Below are 18,881 nucleotides of genomic sequence, written 5' to 3'. Positions count from 1 at the left end.
CGGGTTTTTATCAGACATTTGTTAACGAGGCAATTCAGATTTACAAATACAGACACAATTTCAACTGAGAGGATGGTTTCAAATTAAGCAACCATTGGAAAGATCTTCTGAATCAACCCAAACATTAAACTAATTTTCAATGGTACAGTATATTTTTTCAAGTAGTGGTATCCCAAACTTTCGCAGCTGCTTAAATTCCTTTTCACACCATCAATATGTAAACTCCTCCCCTCGCAGGTCTTCACATGCTCCCCCCCTGTACATTATTCATCATGCTAAGTCCGCCAATTAAATGCAAATTTTTATGCTAATTCCTTTGTCAAGGTGTTCTGCGTCCTCTCACACAGCTTAAAGGTCGCAGTCTGAGCTTGGCTGTGTTCACTCCAGCGCTGTCCTCTAGACAGTCTGGTCCCTTCACCTGATGAAGGCCACTTGTGTTGTAGCCGAAACGTCGTGATTTTTTTCATTTTTTGTTGTTTTTTACGTGACTTTACCAAATAGAACCAAACAGTATAAACCCCACACTGGCCGTGTGATCAATACAATCACGCAGTTTCCCCAGCACACCTTCCTACTCCACTACATCTTTACCAGGTAAGTCCCCACTGAGCTATGTAGCTTTCTTTTTTTCAGAAGCCACCTGGCCATCACAAATGATAGCCCAAGGGTGATTGTTACATTGGGGAAACGAAACGATATATCTTGAACCGTGTCCGTGAGCACAAGGCAGATCTGAAACATGGCAGAACCAATACCTCTGCCATAGCTGACCATTGTTATAACGCTGTGGGCTCGCATGATATTGTTTTTTTCCGAGACCAAGGTGCTCTGCAAACCTTCGGGCTACTAGCAAAGGTTTGTTCATGAAGCCATCCAGATGTATAAACACAGACATATCTTCAACCGAGAAAATTGATTCAAATTGAGCAATCATTGGAAAGATGTTATTAACCAGGTAAAACCTTAACTGCTTCATGGTGTTGCCTTCACTTTCCGCATCTCCAATTTCTTCAGCTTCCCACTCCCCTCCCCATACCCCCCCCCTCTTTCTCTCCTCCCTGGCTCCTCCCCCCTTCTCTTACCTATATAGTCTCTTGCTTACAGCAGCTCTTTTGCCCACTTCAGCAATTGTTTCTTGCTGTGGTTTGTCCCACCTGATGATGGACGCTTGTGTTGTGCCCGAAGCATCGTGATTTAATTTATTTTATATTTTATGCCTATGTGACTTTACCGAAAGAACCAAAGAGTATAGCCCAAGGGAGTTTGTGTAGGTGGGAGCGGTGGTGTAGCACAGTAGGGGGCACAGGTGGTGCATCGGCCAGTCATCTCAGTCAAGCAACCAATGGCAACCTGGGTCTGTCTGTCTGTGACCTCCTGCTGCCAGCGGGCGTTCGACGCTTCATGTGGCCTTAACCTGCACGTAGCCTGGCACGAGCGCCGTGGTGACATCACCACTTCGTGGCGAATGGCGGTTGTTGTTTATGGTCGTCTCATGGTTAGCGCTACGCTGCACTACGAACCCAGCGACTCGAGTTCAATTCCCGCTCACGGCCAACACTGGTGACGATTCCGTTCCTGGGCCTCCCCTTGGTCGACTCAGCCTCAAATGAGTACCTGGTGCATTGTGTAAACATCGCCACTGGGGAGATAAAGGCGGACGGATGTGGTGCTGGCCACACACCCCCCTTCGTGTATCAAAGGTGCTGCTCGTTAACAGCACTTGCACCCGACAGTCCTGTCGAAGGCTACATGGGGGATCTTTGTCTTTGTTTGGTGGTGCAGCTGAGCAGGCGCAACTGCACAGCGAGTACCTCTACCGCAAGGCGCACGAGGCCAAGAAGATTTTCATGGAGGAGAAGGCACGGCTCAAGAGGGCGCTCGATGGTAACGGGCAGCGAGAAGGATCTAGAGATGGGCTCACGACGACAAGACGGACGAGAGACAGCGAGACAGACTAGAGACGGATCTAGAGACAATGAGACACGCAAGATGGACTAAGATGGGACAAGACGGTCTGACAATACAGGCGAGAAGAAAACCGCGCTTGGAAAGTGTTTCCGAATGAATCCATGCGTGCGCATGATTTTCCTTCCTTGTTAATTCTCCTCCGCCCGACCCACACCCACTGCCCCCCCTCCCCCGTCCCCTGACGTCGTCACCGTAGAAAACCTGGTGCTGCCTATGGACCTGCGGTGGGAGGCGCTTGAACTCCAGAAGGCCGTGGAGTTCGACGACCAGAGAGGGGAGGGTGAGCTCACATCCCTCACCATCGGGTCTCCTCGCATCTCTCTCTCTCTTCCTTCCTGCGAGACTCTCGAGGCAGGGGGATAAGCGTCGCGCGTCTCCGCCCGCTAGACACGCCGAGTCGGCGCGCATCCACGGCTCGTCGTCGGTCCTTCCTGCCAAGCGGTGGCACCGTGTTTTGCCGCAGAGGTTCGCGGTTCGAGAACGGCGGGCCCTCAACCCCCCCCCCCCCCCACCGGTTTAATGGGTTTAATGCCGCAGTTGCGTTGACCGTAAATACCGCACGGCGATTGCTTCCCAAGTGGACTTTGAAAAATCCCGTGGCGTGAACGCGGAAAAGAGTCGGCCGTGTGTGTGGTGGCTGGCGTAAATTTTGGTCGAATGTCGAATGAAGGCGGTGGTCACCACATCACGTGTGCTTCTGGAGCAGTCTTCCTTCTGGAGCAGCCTTCCTTACAATATTAGGAAGCCATTGGAGCTTTGCACTTTTAAATCATCGACTAGATTGACAAACTCATTTCTTGAGAACTGCTTTTTGTGGTTAGTTTGTCACACTTCCGATTACCACGGTTGGCTATGTGCTGTAACAAAGAGGTTTAACATACACTGACCCACTCATTCACTCACTCATCATCTTACTCAATTTACCCACTCAACCGCCATATCAATCACCTACTCTTGCAATTGGGACTCTTCCAGGTCTCATTAGTGCTCAGCTGGCTACACAAAATCAACGCGATCACTGCAGAGTGATATTCTAAAACATTCCTGGTCGCTCCTTCCATCCACCCATACACACACCTTCACTCACCCGCACGGGGAAGTATGACAAATGATCACCTACCCTCTCTGTCCCCCCTGCCCCATCTACCCCCTCTCTCTATCCACACCCCCCCCCCCCGTGTCAGTAGGAGTGAGCAGCCACATGGATGACGAATACCGCTGAGCTGGCGTGAAGGACCCACACATCATGGTGACGACCTCTCGCGACCCCGGCTCCCTCCTCAAGCAGTTCATCAAGATGCGGGCACGGGGTCACAGGGGCTACAGGGTTTGGGGTCACATGAGGGATGTGGGTCCCCGTGTATTGCGTGTGTACAAACGCGCAAAGACAGAGGTCCCCCATATAGCCTTAACAGGCTCTTGGGGCAGGTGCTGTTTGCGAGGGTTTGGGTGGCCAGCATCACGACTGGCCGCCTTTATCTCTCTAGTGATGATGTTTACACACAGCACTAGGTACTCATTTGAGGCTGAGTCGATCTAGGGGAGGCCCAGGACCAGTTCAGATAATCGCCACTGGTGTTGGCTATAAACAGAAATCAACCTCGGATTACCAGGTTTGTGGGGCAGCATGCTAACTGCTAAATTATCGCACACACACACATGTTCTCTATCGGCTTTAGAATCAGTTCCTTGCACCTCACACGAGCCGTGTCGACCAATCATCGGGCTTGTGCAGTGTGAGACAACTCGCATCCGTTGAGTTAACCTGAAGAAATCTAGTTATTGGTGAAAGGTGGAGGCTGTGTGGGGAGGTGGGGGGTCGTCAGTGGTGGAGCGTTGGACACTTTGGTTTGGTGCATGCAGCTTTTGTCAACTTCATTCCTCGCGATTCAGTCCGCCTTTATCCTATGATCGATCCTTTCCATTGATCGAAAAATGTATCTACTGTAGCACTGTACGCACGGTCGGTGGTCACGGGAAAGATGTACCATTGGGGGCACCACTGTGGCGAGATGTTAACTTCCTCACGTGGTATACAGGAGATCGTAGGTTCAATCCTGACCCTGATGCCTGCTGTATATTTGGAGCTGCGTGTCTCTCTTTTTGACGAGTCGCGTGGATTTCTGTCCAGGTCTTCCTGTTTTTCCCTCTGCATTTAGAATCAACGTCCGTTTAAGAGTATTTGGCTGCTATAAATTTCCACATGACGATAAGCCACTTAGTTGAGCTATGATTTGTGGCCAGGTCGCTTCTGGAAAAGAGCTGCATAGCTCAGTGGGCCTTACCTGGTAAAATAAAAATAGTAAAGTTTTTCCAATGGCGCATCCCAGTTGTGCCAACACGGGGTTTGGCGACCGCGTATACCGGTACGGCTCGGCTTCCGCAATGGAAAAAACAAACAACACAACCCGAGTCGGATGCAGTGGGGGGGCGGGGAGGTGGGGGGGGCGAAAGCAGCGTGGCCGGGACGGACGCCGGTGGGAAGAGCGGACTCGGCGTGTGACCACTTGCTGTCATGTTACCACACCACCCTCCCACCACCACCGCAGGAGATGAAGCTGATCCTGCCGAACGCTCAGCCGATGAACCGCGGAGGCCACAAGCTGGAGGCGCTGGTGCGGGCGTGCTGCGCCAACACCGTCACCGACTTCATCATCCTGCATGAGCACCGCGGTATGCCAGGCACGCGCACGCACCGCAGTCGACAAAGCTCCCCCGTGTAGCCTTTAACAGGCTGTCAGGGCAAGTGCTGTTTGTCGAGTGACCTACGAAGGCCGGCAGAGCACACAGCGGGGTGGGTGGTGTGGTCATTACCGCATCTGGCCCCTTTTGTCTCCCCACTGTCGATGCTTGGACACACCGGAAATCGAAGTCAGGTCACCGGATTTGTAGTGTAATGAGATAGCCACTCCGCTCCCGCTCCCCGGTGTGATGCATGGTGTGACATGTGTGATGCGGTGCAACAGACAGGGGATGGAGGTGTATTTAACTGTGTGTACGATGTGCGGTGTGTAGTATGATGCTGTAGACGGGGGATTGTGGTGTCTTAACTGTCTGTGCAGTGTTATGTGGTGTGATGCCGCAGATGGTATGGCAGTGTGTCTAACTCTCTAGTACACTGTCTGTGTGACACCTGTGGTGTGTCTAACTCTCCGGCGTGCTGTCCATGTGACACGTGGTACGATGCCACAGACGGGATAGTGATGTGCCACCTGCCGCTGGGCCCCACGGCGTACTTGACGCTGTCTAGCGTGGTGATGCGGCACGACATCCGGACGTGGACACGATGTCCAAGGCATTGCCACACCTCGTGATGCACAACTTCACGTCACGACTCGGAAAGAGGGTGCGTGCGGGCACCGTGCCAGTCTCACCCACATCTTCCTCGCCAATCCCCCAAGCACAAGATCCCTCGTATAGCCTATAACCCTTTCTCATTTCCATGATGTACATATACGTCATCGAAACGGAACCGTAAGAAAAACTCAAGTATGTCTTCTGAACCCTGAAGACATACCGAGGCTCCCATAAGGCCATGCGGGAGGGCGTGTGACATAGTTTTGTTCCATACAGTGCCGGTCGTGTTACTATGGTTCTCTGCGGTGAGGGCAATGTATTTTTAAAACAGCAGAGCTACACCTCTATAAATAAAATAAACGCCGAGCCGCTCGCGCGTACCGAGATTCAGCGGTGAACGTGACACCTACCACCCGGCAATTTGCAGATGTCTCGGAATGGGAAAGAGTGAGCAGACTTTTGGGCCAGGTACTGTGTGTCCGCCTGTATATTCGGAGTTTGCATGTTCTCCTCCTGGTCACTTTGATTTTTCTCCGGGTCCTCCGGGTTTTTCCCTACACATTTAGAAACTTGAATTTCGAGTATTTGGCTGCTAAACATTTTTTTGTGAAAAAGAGCTACATAGCTCAGTGGTAAAATAAAAATAGTTTCGTTTTACTTTAGTTTTTGAGTAACGGGACAGAGTTTTTATTTAACGCCATCTCTGAAGCTGAAGGCGCGTAATGTTGTTCATTTGTTAATGCATACGCTGTATTAAACAGGGCGGCCGCTGGCCTCTAACTGGCAAACGTCTGCGAGGACGCTTAATGAGAGTCCAGCGCAGTCCGTGTAACTTGCCGCATCCCCTCCCGTGACTTCTGTGCCCCCCCCCCCCCCTCCCAACAGGCACAACGTCTACAAGCGCGACGGCAAGGACATCGAGTTGAAGGAGGTGGGACCGTGATTCGAGATGGAGCGCAAGTCTGCCTGACACATTGTTACTCGTCTCCACTTTACACCCCTGCAGAGGCGGTGGAAATTCCACATTCCTTGTGGACTTCCCTACGAAGTGGTTGTAAATTTTATCGACCCCTGAGAGGATGATGGGCTGAATGTAAGAGTCTAGCCTCGGGCTAGGTGGCCCGCGGGTGACTTGTAGAGCGGATCGGAACTTGAGTCGGTGGGGTCGCTGCTCTGGTCGCATTCGCTGTACCGTGACCCGACTCGCATTCCCCCACCCCGGATGCGATGTGTAAATTCAAAGATGATCGGACGTAATGCTGGCCACCCACACCCACCCCTTGGTGTGCCGTGCTGGCTTTCCTACATGCTAACACACAAACAGCGCTTTTCCCACGCCGTCTGTTAAAGGCTGCATGGGGGGGATCTTTGCTTTTGTGTGTCGCGCAGTCTACGAGATTAAACTGGGCACGCTGGACAACGCGGCCACCGCCGAGGTGGAGTGGCCTTGGCGACCGTACATGAACACGGCGAAGAAGAGGAAGTTCCTGAGCGTGGAGTGAGGGAGTGGGGCGACTTCCCCCCCCCCACGGGCCTGGGGGGAGGGGCATTGGGGGGGGGTTTGTCCCTGCAAAGCCGGAGTTGGAGTCGAACCTCGCGGCGCTCTCCGCCGAGGCTCGAGACGTTGAGGAGAGGTCGCCGCGTGGATAGGGCACTGCGTGAATCGCTGTTCCAACCCTCGTCACACACGCGCATCATACGCGTCACACACACATTGCGGATGTACATTTATCAAACACAAACATGCACATCGTCGCATGCGTCGCACACAGAAGCACACAATTGCACAAAAAGACAAAGGTACTCCGTATCGCCGTTAACAGATTGCTGGGGCAAGTGCTGTTAACGGGTAGCACCTATGATGGCCGGCATGGCACAGAAGTGGTTGTGTGGCCAGCCCCACGTCTGGCTGCCTTTGTCCTCCCCAGTTTTGCGATGTTAAACACACCACACCATGTACTCAGATGGCTGAGTTCGTAGTGCGCTAACTGCTGCACCACCGCTCCCCAAACGGTGTACATACACACGTACACAAAACGAAACATTAACATTTATTTAAGTAACAAAAAAGAAAATACCAAGTCAGGCAGATGGAGAAAGTCGCGTGTCGCCGTGCACAGCACCGCTCTCGTAGCTACTCACCTAGGGTGGGAGCTCTTGGCTTCAATGCCACCCGGGATGTTTAGATGTGAAAACCTGCCATAAATAATATTTTTGGGAAGTCACAAGCGCCTTAAGTTGCATCTCATCTCGACCATTTTAATGGGCACCCCCCCCCCCCCCCGTAGCTGTCCCCCTGTGGACAAAATAAAGTAACAAAACTAATCTATTTTTATTTAACCAGCTAAGGCCCACTCAGCTGTATAGCTCTCTTTCAGGAACGACCGGGCCACAAATGAAAGCGCTATAAAGTGGCTTGTCACGCAGAAATATATAGCAGCCAAATACTTTTAAACGCATGTTTCTAAATGTGGAGGGAAAAACCGAAGGACCCAGAGAGAAATCCACGCGGTCACGGGGAGAACATGCAAACTCCAGATGTACAGGCGTCGGGATTTAACCCACGACCTCTATACCAGGTGAGGCCCCAAGGTGAATCAGCACTTGGCCTGCGAGCGGGTATTATTAGTCTGTCAGTAGGGGGTAATGATTCCGGATTTCAGTCTCAATTGAAACTGAAATCTGGAACACTTTTGTCATGTTTTGCTCGTCTAAGTGTGTTCATAAAATACAAGTTTGGTCATTGAGAGAGTTATAAATGTCCTATACGCATTTCATGTTTATTGTGTTTATTGTATTTAATGTATGAAGAAAATAAAATTTTGTATATGCTACAGTATGTATCACACGTTATTCAGTGACACTGCATATGACGGGCAATGTTTGGGGCAATCGGCCTTCAACATGGAATATAGATCGAGGCCAAATGACCCGTGGCCACCGCCACTTCAACCGTGGCCCCACCACTTCAACCGTGGCCCCATTGGCACGTTGATGTGTGGCTCTGCCTTCACCTGTGGTGAGAATGAGGCCAGAAAAATTACAGGAGGCCGACTCCATATGAGTCTGTCACGCGCTGGATCTCGCTAATGGGACGTCGGATGAAAATAAAACATGGAAGCGACAAGTTTCTTCTCTGGCGAGGACATTCCCACAAGATTGCCGCCTTTCCCAATTAATGGAATTTAATGCCCCAACATCACCCTGATCCAAACCAGCGGGAGCTGAAATCTTCCAGAAGGTTCAGGATTTATTGGTACAATCGTTCGGATGTTGGTGTCCGCATGGACTTGCATTTTAAACCCCCGGTCCGCTTGACGTCTTTTAAACAATACCTGTGGTCGGGTCTGCTCCCCCACTTTTCTATCCCCTGCTGTTTTTTTTATAACCGGTGTAGTATATGTTGACGGTGTGTGATCACATCGTGATGTTACCGGGCCCTCGAATTGCCTCAAGAAATGAATAAACAACACCTGTCGCTTTGCTGTTGTGATGTCACCACGAGGCGCCGAATGACGGTGGGACGGCGTCGTCGCACTCGTCGAGTGGACAAGGGCTCCGTGAAATGACGGTGCGGATTGCGCCAAGCGTATAGAGGTCGCCGATTGCGCGCCCCTGTGGCTCGACCACTCGTGGGTCCACCTCAAATTTCCTGTGCCCATTTGAACCTCATTGCCTGCGATGATGCTGCTGCTGGCATGGAAGAACACACGTGGCGCCCTCTTGTCTCTCCATGTTGTCTTTCACGTCCCATCGCAGTTTTCAGGTCACTTGATGTTTACAGCCTCCGGTAAGGAGGCAGTGAGATTCAGCCGCTCGATTTTTCTTCCTTTAGTGCACAGTACCGTACACGGATACGGGCACAGTACGACACCGTAGCTTTATTGATTGTTCAACAAAAAAGACCATCCCTCGCCCAATCTAGTTACCTATACAGTGTAATATATCGCGAGACATTTGTTAACGTAAAAAAATTGGAACTGTAATGCTGAAAATTATACTCCATGAAACTCGGGGTTTTATGGAGTATCTGAGGGCTTCTCAACGCTTCATGCCTCGCCCCCACTGATGCCCTCTTCTCCTCACTCCTACTACTGACGATTGTATGTAGGGTGTGTAGGCATTTACTTCCGACTGTTGTATGTAGGGTGTGTAGGGTGGTGGTGGTGGTGGGAGTAAATGAGATTTAAAACTGGGTGCTCAACTTGAACTCACCACCACTCACATCATGTATGCACTCATCCGCCATCTCGCTCACTGACCCTGTGTTTCCGTGTTGATGGTGTGAGTCCGTATTGATGCTGTGAGTGTTGATCGTGGGAGTCTGTGTTGATCATGTGAGTCTGTGTTGATGCTGTGAGTCCGTGTTGATGGCTCGGGGGCACGGTACAGAAGGGCAGTACAACTGTAGAGTAATAGTTGTTGTCCAGCAGCGGCAACTGCGGTGGACGGGGAGTACATACGCCAGTGAGCCTCACGCGGGTTTGTCAGCAGGGTGGAGGCACTGGGGCAAGGATCACAGAGACCCTCTCTGGAAGACACTGGAACCCGCTCGTGGGTTGGAGAAGGGAGGCGCGGCCAGGGCGGAGCCAGGCTGCGCCGAGTCGGATAAAAGCAGCGGAGAGCGAGAGCTCGTGGTTGCAGGTTCTGGGAAGTGGAGTCGTCTCGTCGGCACTGTCGTCTTTGCCGACTTGGTCGCTGCCGTCTTCACTAGATAATTGGGCGGCCGGATAGTTGTTGGCTGTCTCGGTCGATGCCGTCAGTGTAACATGGTGAGAGTTGTGTCTAAGCTAGGCTATTTGACTTGGGAGAAGCGAGGGCGAGTCTGTGAACCTGATGGTGTTAAATAAGGAAGGTGCGGAAGGTACGGGAGAGGATGAGGAAGATCGTGGGATGGATGGGGGAGGATGAGAAGATAGTGGGAGGGACGGGGGAGGAAGAAAGTGGGAGGGATGGGAGAGAAAGAAGGAGATAGCGGGGGGGGGACGGGAGAGGAAGAGGGAGATAGTGGGAGGGAAGGGGGCGGAAGAGGGAGATAGTGGCAGGAAAGGGGAATGAAGAGGGAGATAGTTGGAGCGACTGGGGAAGTAGAGGGAGATAGTGGGAGTTATTTGGGAGGATTAGGCAGATCGGTTAGAGTAAGAAGGTGATAGTGGGAAGGAAGAGGAAGGAAGAGGGAGAGAGTGCGAGGGATTGGAGATGCAGAGGGAGATAGTGGGAAGGATGGGGGAAGAAAAGGGAGATAGTGCGAGGGACGGGAGAAGAGGGAGATAGTAGAGCCAAGTGGGAGGAAGAGGGAGATAGTGGAAGGTACTGGGGAGGAAGTGGGAGATGGTGGGAGGGACGAGGGAGGAAGAGGGAGATGGTGGGACGGATTGGAGAGGTAGATAGTGGGAGGGACGCGGGAAGAAGAGGGAGATAATAGCAGGGACGAGAGAGGAAGAGGGAGATAGCCACTGATGTTCGCCGTGGCCAGAAATTTAAACTCGGTTCACAAAGTTCATGGTGTAGTGGGTGTTGAGGTGGCATATCCTGGCTGGCCAGGAGAAGGCAGTACAGCAAGTGGGATAAGCACCATCTCTGTCTGCATGGGATAGAGGGTTGCCCCCTTGCACGAGTGGGTTTTCTCTGGGTACTCCTGTATCTCCTCACGTTTATGAACGCTCAGTAATTGCCCAATTGAATTATTGCTATGCACCGCGACGTTCGTTTTGCTATGTCATGTGATCAGAATTGGGCGCCACGGTGGCGAGATGTTAACTATTTTGTAGGGTATACAGGAGGTCGTTTATTAAAACCTTACCCTGACACCTTTGTATTTGGAGTTTGTATGTTATCTCCCCGTGGTCGCGTGTATTTTTCTCCGGATCCTCCGGGTTTTCCCTCCACATTTATTAACACATGTTTAGAGTATTTGGCTACTAATGTCCACGTAATAAGCCAATTTGTTGAGCTGTAATTGTGTGGCCGCTTCTGAAAGAGAGCTGTATAGCTCAGTGGGCCTTGCCTGGTTAAAGTAAAAAAAAATAGTCAAATAGTTTGCAATTGCTTATATCTGGGATAAATGCACCCGTGGCTTTAATGATGTGGGGATCTGCACCTGGCATTTTCAGGTGGGATCCGGAGCAATGAATGAGCCCTGACAAGGCAATGGCCCACCGGTTGATTTGCTCCATGAGGAACATTTAGGGGGCTCGGGACCGTGGCGCCAAGAAGACCAGCTATTGGACCATGGAGGCACCGAAGGGGGCGGTTTCCCCCCCACACGTAACGCTCCCTATCTGGTCGATAAAAACGTATCAATAGGGTCACAGAGCTTGGGCAATCGTTGGTGCCAGCTTACCAAGTGGCTTCCTTCCTGATTGTCTGTGGTTCCTCGCACCTCTGAGGCCTGCTTGATCACGTTATAAGTATAAATATTGTTGTTATCAAGTTCTAAGTGTAAATAATAATTGTTGTTATTACTCGCCTGTTCTAAACATACGCCTGTTGTTATCATTCGCCTGTTATCATTCGCCTGTTTTCATTTGCCTGTTATCATTCGCCTGTTTTAATTGGCCTGTTATAATTTGCCTGTTGTTTTCTTTCGCCTGTTGCTACCAAGTAATAAGTATAGTTATTGTTATTCTTAGTTTTTTCGGTAAAGTCACGTTGAAGAGAAACAACAAAATAACAAAATATATATAAAACAATAAAAAATTCTCACGACGTTTCGACCATAACTCAAACGGTCATCATCAGGTGTGTCGGTTTGCATAAATTTATTTTGAAAACGGCATATTTATTTATATATATAAAAATAACGTTTGCGTCACGCGCAACGATTGGCTGTTTGCCAGGACTAGTCCATCTATTTTTTGAAAAGAGGAGGGGGGAGACGAAATTTGTTTTTATGTATGCTGTCTGAAAGCCACTGTAAGCGTGAACAATCAATCAAGAACTGAAATGATTTATCAAATCTTTCCAATGATTGCTAAGACAGAATCCATCTTCTCGGTTGAAATTGTCTCTGTGTTTGTATATGTGGATAGCCTCATGAACGAATCTCTCATGGAAGCCAGATGGCTTACAAAGAACCTCCGTCTTGGAAAAGTCAATGGCATGTGAGCCTACTGAATTAGAACAATGATCTGCTACGGCCGAGGTGTTGGTCCTACCGTGTTTAAGGTCTGCTTTATGTTCACGAATGCGGTCCGAGATATGGCGTTTGGTTTCTCCAATGTAACTACTACCACAGAGGCAACTTAGTTTGTAGACACCAGGGTATTGTATGTCCGGAATCACATCTTTTACAGACGGAACCAGATCACGGATTTTATGTAATGTGTTGAAACGGACCTGGATCTTGTGTTTATTCAAGATTTTGGAGATCTTTTTTGTGATCCCAGCAATGTAGGGTAAAGTGATGGTTTTGAAAGGCTCCTCAAGAGGGTTCTTCTTCATGGTTTGAGTGATAGCTTTGCGGATTGTATAGTCGGAATAACCATTAGCCCTAAGAGCTTGGTGTACGTGCTTGAGTTCACTGCTTATGTGTTCCTGGTCGGATATGCATTGGGCTCTATGATACAGAGTCTTGATGAGAGAATTCTTCTGTGATGGATGGTGGTGGGAATCCGGTTTCAGATAAGCATCCGTATGGGTAGCTTTCCTGTAGACAGAGTGGCTCATTGAACCATCAGGTCTCTTTTTAATTAGGACATCCAAAAAAGGTATCTTGCCATCTATTTCGACTTCCATGGTAAATCTGATGGCTGGGTGTATGGAATTGATGTGGTCGAAGAATTGGTCTAGAGCAGGCCGGCCATGTGGCCAGATGACAAAAGTGTCATCCACGTACCTCTTCCATAAGGTTGGGCGCAGAGTGGCAGTCTGGATGGCGTCAGTCTCAAATTTCTCCATGAAAATGTTAGCTATAACTGGAGAAAGGGGGGAGCCCATTGGGGTGCCCTCAGTTTGTTTGTAGAAAGTTCCATTCCAAGTGAAGTATGTATTGGTTAAACAGTGTCTCACCAGGGGGGGTACCTCAGTGTTTAGTCCTTGATGAACCAAGTCTTCAATGATTGCAATGGTGTCAGGTACAGGAACCTTGGTGAATAAGGAAACTACATCAAAACTGACAAGCAGGTCGTCTGGGGACAGGGAAATACCCTTGATTGTTGATACCAGGTGAGTAGAATTTTGTACCGCAGAGGTGGTCTTTCCAGTGAAAGGACGCAGGATTTCAGACAAAAAACGAGCTAGTTTGTAGGTGGGGGAGCTGATAGTAGAGACTATGGGACGAAGAGGTGTATCAACTTTATGTATTTTTGGTAAGCCGTATAATCTTGGTGGCCTGGCAGCAGAAGGTTTCAACGAAAACTGTTTAGATTGATCAATTAATGCGGTTGAATCAGAAATTATTTTGTTGGTTTGTGTGACGAGGCTGTTGGTGGGATCTCTTTTTATTTTTGTATAACTACCATCGTCGAGTAATTCTTTAATTTTGTTGTTGTATTCTATTTTATCCATGATAACAGTAGCATTGCCTTTGTCAGCTGAGAGAACTACAATATCATTCCTCTTTTTTAATTTATATAATTCAAAACGCTCATCTTTGCTGAGGTTGCTAGCTGGCATCTTAGCGTTTTTGAGGGTTGCAGCGATTTCAGATCTTGCTACGTCTGCAGCGATGTGACCCAGGCCCCTGAGAGCAACGTCTACTTGGGCAATTATATCATTAACTGGTATGTGTTTAGGTGTGACTGCAAAGTTTAGACCTTTAGCTAAAACGGATTTCAGACCATCGGAAATAGAACTGTTACTGCGATTAATTACGACTTTATTAACGTCTAACTTTTTGGTGTGTGGGTCCGGTCTTTTGTTGAAGAGGAGGTTAAATTTGGAAATCAGGTTTTCCTTACATTTGGTCGACATAGTAGCAGCTGAAGAGGCAGTCATATTGTCTACATGTTCCCAATCCGATGTGGACATTATTGCCGTCAATGATAAGTGTGATTTGTAGAGTGTCTTGTCTAACTGATCTAGTTCTGTGCGTATAAGTCTGATTTTTTCTGAGATAAGAGCTAAGCTAGTTTTGAAAAGAATTCGTTTCGCATTAGAAGAAGTTACAGTAGCAGAGGTGAGTGTAAATGCGATTGGTATTACCCCAGAGTCGCGGCATCTCTTCAGGAAGGTGAGAGACTCGATCAGCTGAGCTTTCTTATCCCGGAGTTTGTTGAAGGATCTTAAAGTTATGTGAAAACCCTCCCCGTAGAGGCGATTAAATTTTGATTTAAAGCTTTCGTGACTGCAGTAATTCATATTCTTAGTTTTTTCGGTAAAGTCACGTTGAAGAGAAACAACAAAATAACAAAATATATATAAAACAATAAAAAATTCTCACGACGTTTCGACCATAACTCAAACGGTCATCATCAGGTGTGTCGGTTTGCATAAATTTATTTTGAAAACGGCATATTTATTTATATATATAAAAATAATGTTTGCGTCACGCGCAACGATTGGCTGTTTGCCAGGACTAGTCCATCTATTTTTTGAAAAGAGGAGGGGGGAGACGAAATTTGTTTTTATGTATGCTGTCTGAAAGCCACTGTAAGCGTGAACAATCAATCAAGAACTGAAATGATTTATCAAATCTTTCCAATGATTGCTAAGATAGAATCCATCTTCTCGGTTGAAATTGTCTCTGTGTTTGTATATGTGGATAGCCTCATGAACGAATCTCTCATGGAAGCCAAATGGCTTACAAAGAACCTCCGTCTTGGAAAAGTCAATGGCATGTGAGCCTACTGAATTAGAACAATGATCTGCTACGGCCGAGGTGTTGGTCCTACCGTGTTTAAGGTCTGCTTTATGTTCACGAATGCGGTCCGAGATATGGCGTTTGGTTTCTCCAATGTAACTACTACAAAAACTAAGAATATGAATTACTGCAGTCACGAAAGCTTTAAATCAAAATTTAATCGCCTCTACGGGGAGGGTTTTCACATAACTTTAAGATCCTTCAACAAACTCCGGGATAAGAAAGCTCAGCTGATCGAGTCTCTCACCTTCCTGAAGAGATGCCGCGACTCTGGGGTAATACCAATCGCATTTACACTCACCTCTGCTACTGTAACTTCTTCTAATGCGAAACGAATTCTTTTCAAAACTAGCTTAGCTCTTATCTCAGAAAAAATCAGACTTATACGCACAGAACTAGATCAGTTAGACAAGACACTCTACAAATCACACTTATCATTGACGGCAATAATGTCCACATCGGATTGGGAACATGTAGACAATATGACTGCCTCTTCAGCTGCTACTATGTCGACCAAATGTAAGGAAAACCTGATTTCCAAATTTAACCTCCTCTTCAACAAAAGACCGGACCCACACACCAAAAAGTTAGACGTTAATAAAGTCGTAATTAATCGCAGTAACAGTTCTATTTCCGATGGTCTGAAATCCGTTTTAGCTAAAGGTCTAAACTTTGCAGTCACACCTAAACACATACCAGTTAATGATATAATTGCCCAAGTAGACGTTGCTCTCAGGGGCCTGGGTCACATCGCTGCAGACGTAGCAAGATCTGAAATCGCTGCAACCCTCAAAAACGCTAAGATGCCAGCTAGCAACCTCAGCAAAGATGAGCGTTTTGAATTATATAAATTAAAAAAGAGGAATTATATTGTAGTTCTCTCAGCTGACAAAGGCAATGCTACTGTTATCATGGATAAAATAGAATACAACAACAAAATTAAAGAATTACTCGACGATGGTAGTTATACAAAAATAAAAAGAGATCCCACCAACAGCCTCGTCACACAAACCAACAAAATAATTTCTGATTCAACCGCATTAATTGATCAATCTAAACAGTTTTCGTTGAAACCTTCTGCTGCCAGGCCACCAAGATTATACGGCTTACCAAAAATACATAAAGTTGATACACCTCTTCGTCCCATAGTCTCTACTATCAGCTCCCCCACCTACAAACTAGCTCGTTTTTTGTCTGAAATCCTGCGTCCTTTCACTGGAAAGACCACCTCTGCGGTACAAAATTCTACTCACCTGGTATCAACAATCAAGGGTATTTCCCTGTCCCCAGACGACCTGCTTGTCAGTTTTGATGTAGTTTCCTTATTCACCAAGGTTCCTGTACCTGACACCATTGCAATCATTGAAGACTTGGTTCATCAAGGACTAAACACTGAGGTACCCCCCCTGGTGAGACACTGTTTAACCAATACATACTTCACTTGGAATGGAACTTTCTACAAACAAACTGAGGGCACCCCAATGGGCTCCCCCCTTTCTCCAGTTATAGCTAACATTTTCATGGAGAAATTTGAGACTGACGCCATCCAGACTGCCACTCTGCGCCCAACCTTATGGAAGAGGTACGTGGATGACACTTTTGTCATCTGGCCACATGGCCGGCCTGCTCTAGACCAATTCTTCGACCACATCAATTCCATACACCCAGCCATCAGATTTACCATGGAAGTCGAAATAGATGGCAAGATACCTTTTTTGGATGTCCTAATTAAAAAGAGACCTGATGGTTCAATGAGCCACTCTGTCTACAGGAAAGCTACCCATACGGATGCTTATCTGAAACCGGATTCCCACCACCATCCATCACAGAAGAATTCTCTCATCAAGACTCTGTATCATAGAGCCCAATGCATATCCGACCAGGAACACATAAGCAGTTAACTCAAGCACGTACACCAAGCTCTTAGGGCTAATGGTTATTCCGACTATACAATCCGCAAAGCTATCACTCAAACCATGAAGAAGAACCCTCTTGAGGAGCCTTTCAAAACCATCACTTTACCCTACATTGCTGGGATCACAAAAAAGATCTCCAAAATCTTGAATAAACACAAGATCCAGGTCCGTTTCAACACATTACATAAAATCCGTGATCTGGTTCCGTCTGTAAAAGATGTGATTCCGGACATACAATACCCTGGTGTCTACAAACTAAGTTGCCTCTGTGGTAGTAGTTACATTGGAGAAACCAAACGCCATATCTCGGACCGCATTCGTGAACATAAAGCAGACCTTAAACACGGTAGGACCAACACCTCGGCCGTAGCAGATCATTGTTCTAATTCAGTAGGCTCACATGCCATTGACTTTTCCAAGACGGAGGTTCTTTGTAAGCCATCTGGCTTCCATGAGAGATTCGTTCATGAGGCTATCCACATATACAAACACAGAGACAATTTCAACCGAGAAGATGGATTCTATCTTAGCAATCATTGGAAAGATTTGATAAATCATTTCAGTTCTTGATTGATTGTTCACGCTTACAGTGGCTTTCAGACAGCATACATAAAAACAAATTTCGTCTCCCCCCTCCTCTTTTCAAAAAATAGATGGACTAGTCCTGGCAAACAGCCAATCGTTGCGCGTGACGCAAACGTTATTTATATATATATATAAATAAATATGCCGTTTTCAAAATAAATTTATGCAAACCGACACACCTGATGATGACCGTTTGAGTTATGGTCGAAACGTCGTGAGAATTTTTTATTGTTTTATATATATTTTGTTATTTTGTTGTTTCTCTTCAACGTGACTTTACCGAAAAAACTAAGAATATGAATTACTGCAGTCACGAAAGCTTTAAATCAAAATTTAATCGCCTCTACGGGGAGGGTTTTCACATAACTTTAAGATCCTTCAACAAACTCCGGGATAAGAAAGCTCAGCTGATCGAGTCTCTCACCTTCCTGAAGAGATGCCGCGACTCTGGGGTAATACCAATCGCATTTACACTCACCTCTGCTACTGTAACTTCTTCTAATGCGAAACGAATTCTTTTCAAAACTAGCTTAGCTCTTATCTCAGAAAAAATCAGACTTATACGCACAGAACTAGATCAGTTAGACAAGACACTCTACAAATCACACTTATCATTGACGGCAATAATGTCCACATCGGATTGGGAACATGTAGACAATATGACTGCCTCTTCAGCTGCTACTATGTCGACCAAATGTAAGGAAAACCTGATTTCCAAATTTAACCTCCTCTTCAACAAAAGACCGGACCCACACACCAAAAAGTTAGACGTTAATAAAGTCGTAATTAATCGCAGTAACAGTTCTATTTCCGATGGTCTGAAATCCGTTTTAGCTAAAGGTCTAAACTTTGCAGTCACACCTAAACACATACCAGTTAATGATATAATTGCCCAAGTAGACGTTGCTCTCAGGGGCCTGGGTCACATCGCTGCAGACGTAGCAAGATCTGAAATCGCTGCAACCCTCAAAAACGCTAAGATGCCAGCTAGCAACCTCAGCAAAGATGAGCGTTTTGAATTATATAAATTAAAAAAGAGGAATGATATTGTAGTTCTCTCAGCTGACAAAGGCAATGCTACTGTTATCATGGATAAAATAGAATACAACAACAAAATTAAAGAATTACTCGACGATGGTAGTTATACAAAAATAAAAAGAGATCCCACCAACAGCCTCGTCACACAAACCAACAAAATAATTTCTGATTCAACCGCATTAATTGATCAATCTAAACAGTTTTCGTTGAAACCTTCTGCTGCCAGGCCACCAAGATTATACGGCTTACCAAAAATACATAAAGTTGATACACCT

General features: G+C 47.2%; 1 pseudogene; it reads left to right on the top strand.

The window, feature by feature from the left end:
• The first annotated feature begins 1,539 nt into the window (after positions 1-1,539).
• Positions 1,540-6,323, top strand: LOC142922696 (U3 small nucleolar ribonucleoprotein IMP4-like; annotated as a pseudogene).
• Positions 6,324-18,881: the final 12,558 nt, after the last annotated feature.

The sequence above is a fragment of the Petromyzon marinus genome, unplaced genomic scaffold (genome assembly GCF_048934315.1).
Source record: "Petromyzon marinus isolate PM22_M1 ecotype Great Lakes invasive population unplaced genomic scaffold, UKy_Petmar_22M1.pri1.0 PM_Scaffold_14, whole genome shotgun sequence".
NCBI lineage: Eukaryota > Metazoa > Chordata > Hyperoartia > Petromyzontiformes > Petromyzontidae > Petromyzon > Petromyzon marinus.
Note: the sequence above shows the minus strand (reverse complement) of the source record. Positions and strands in the feature narration are given on the sequence as shown.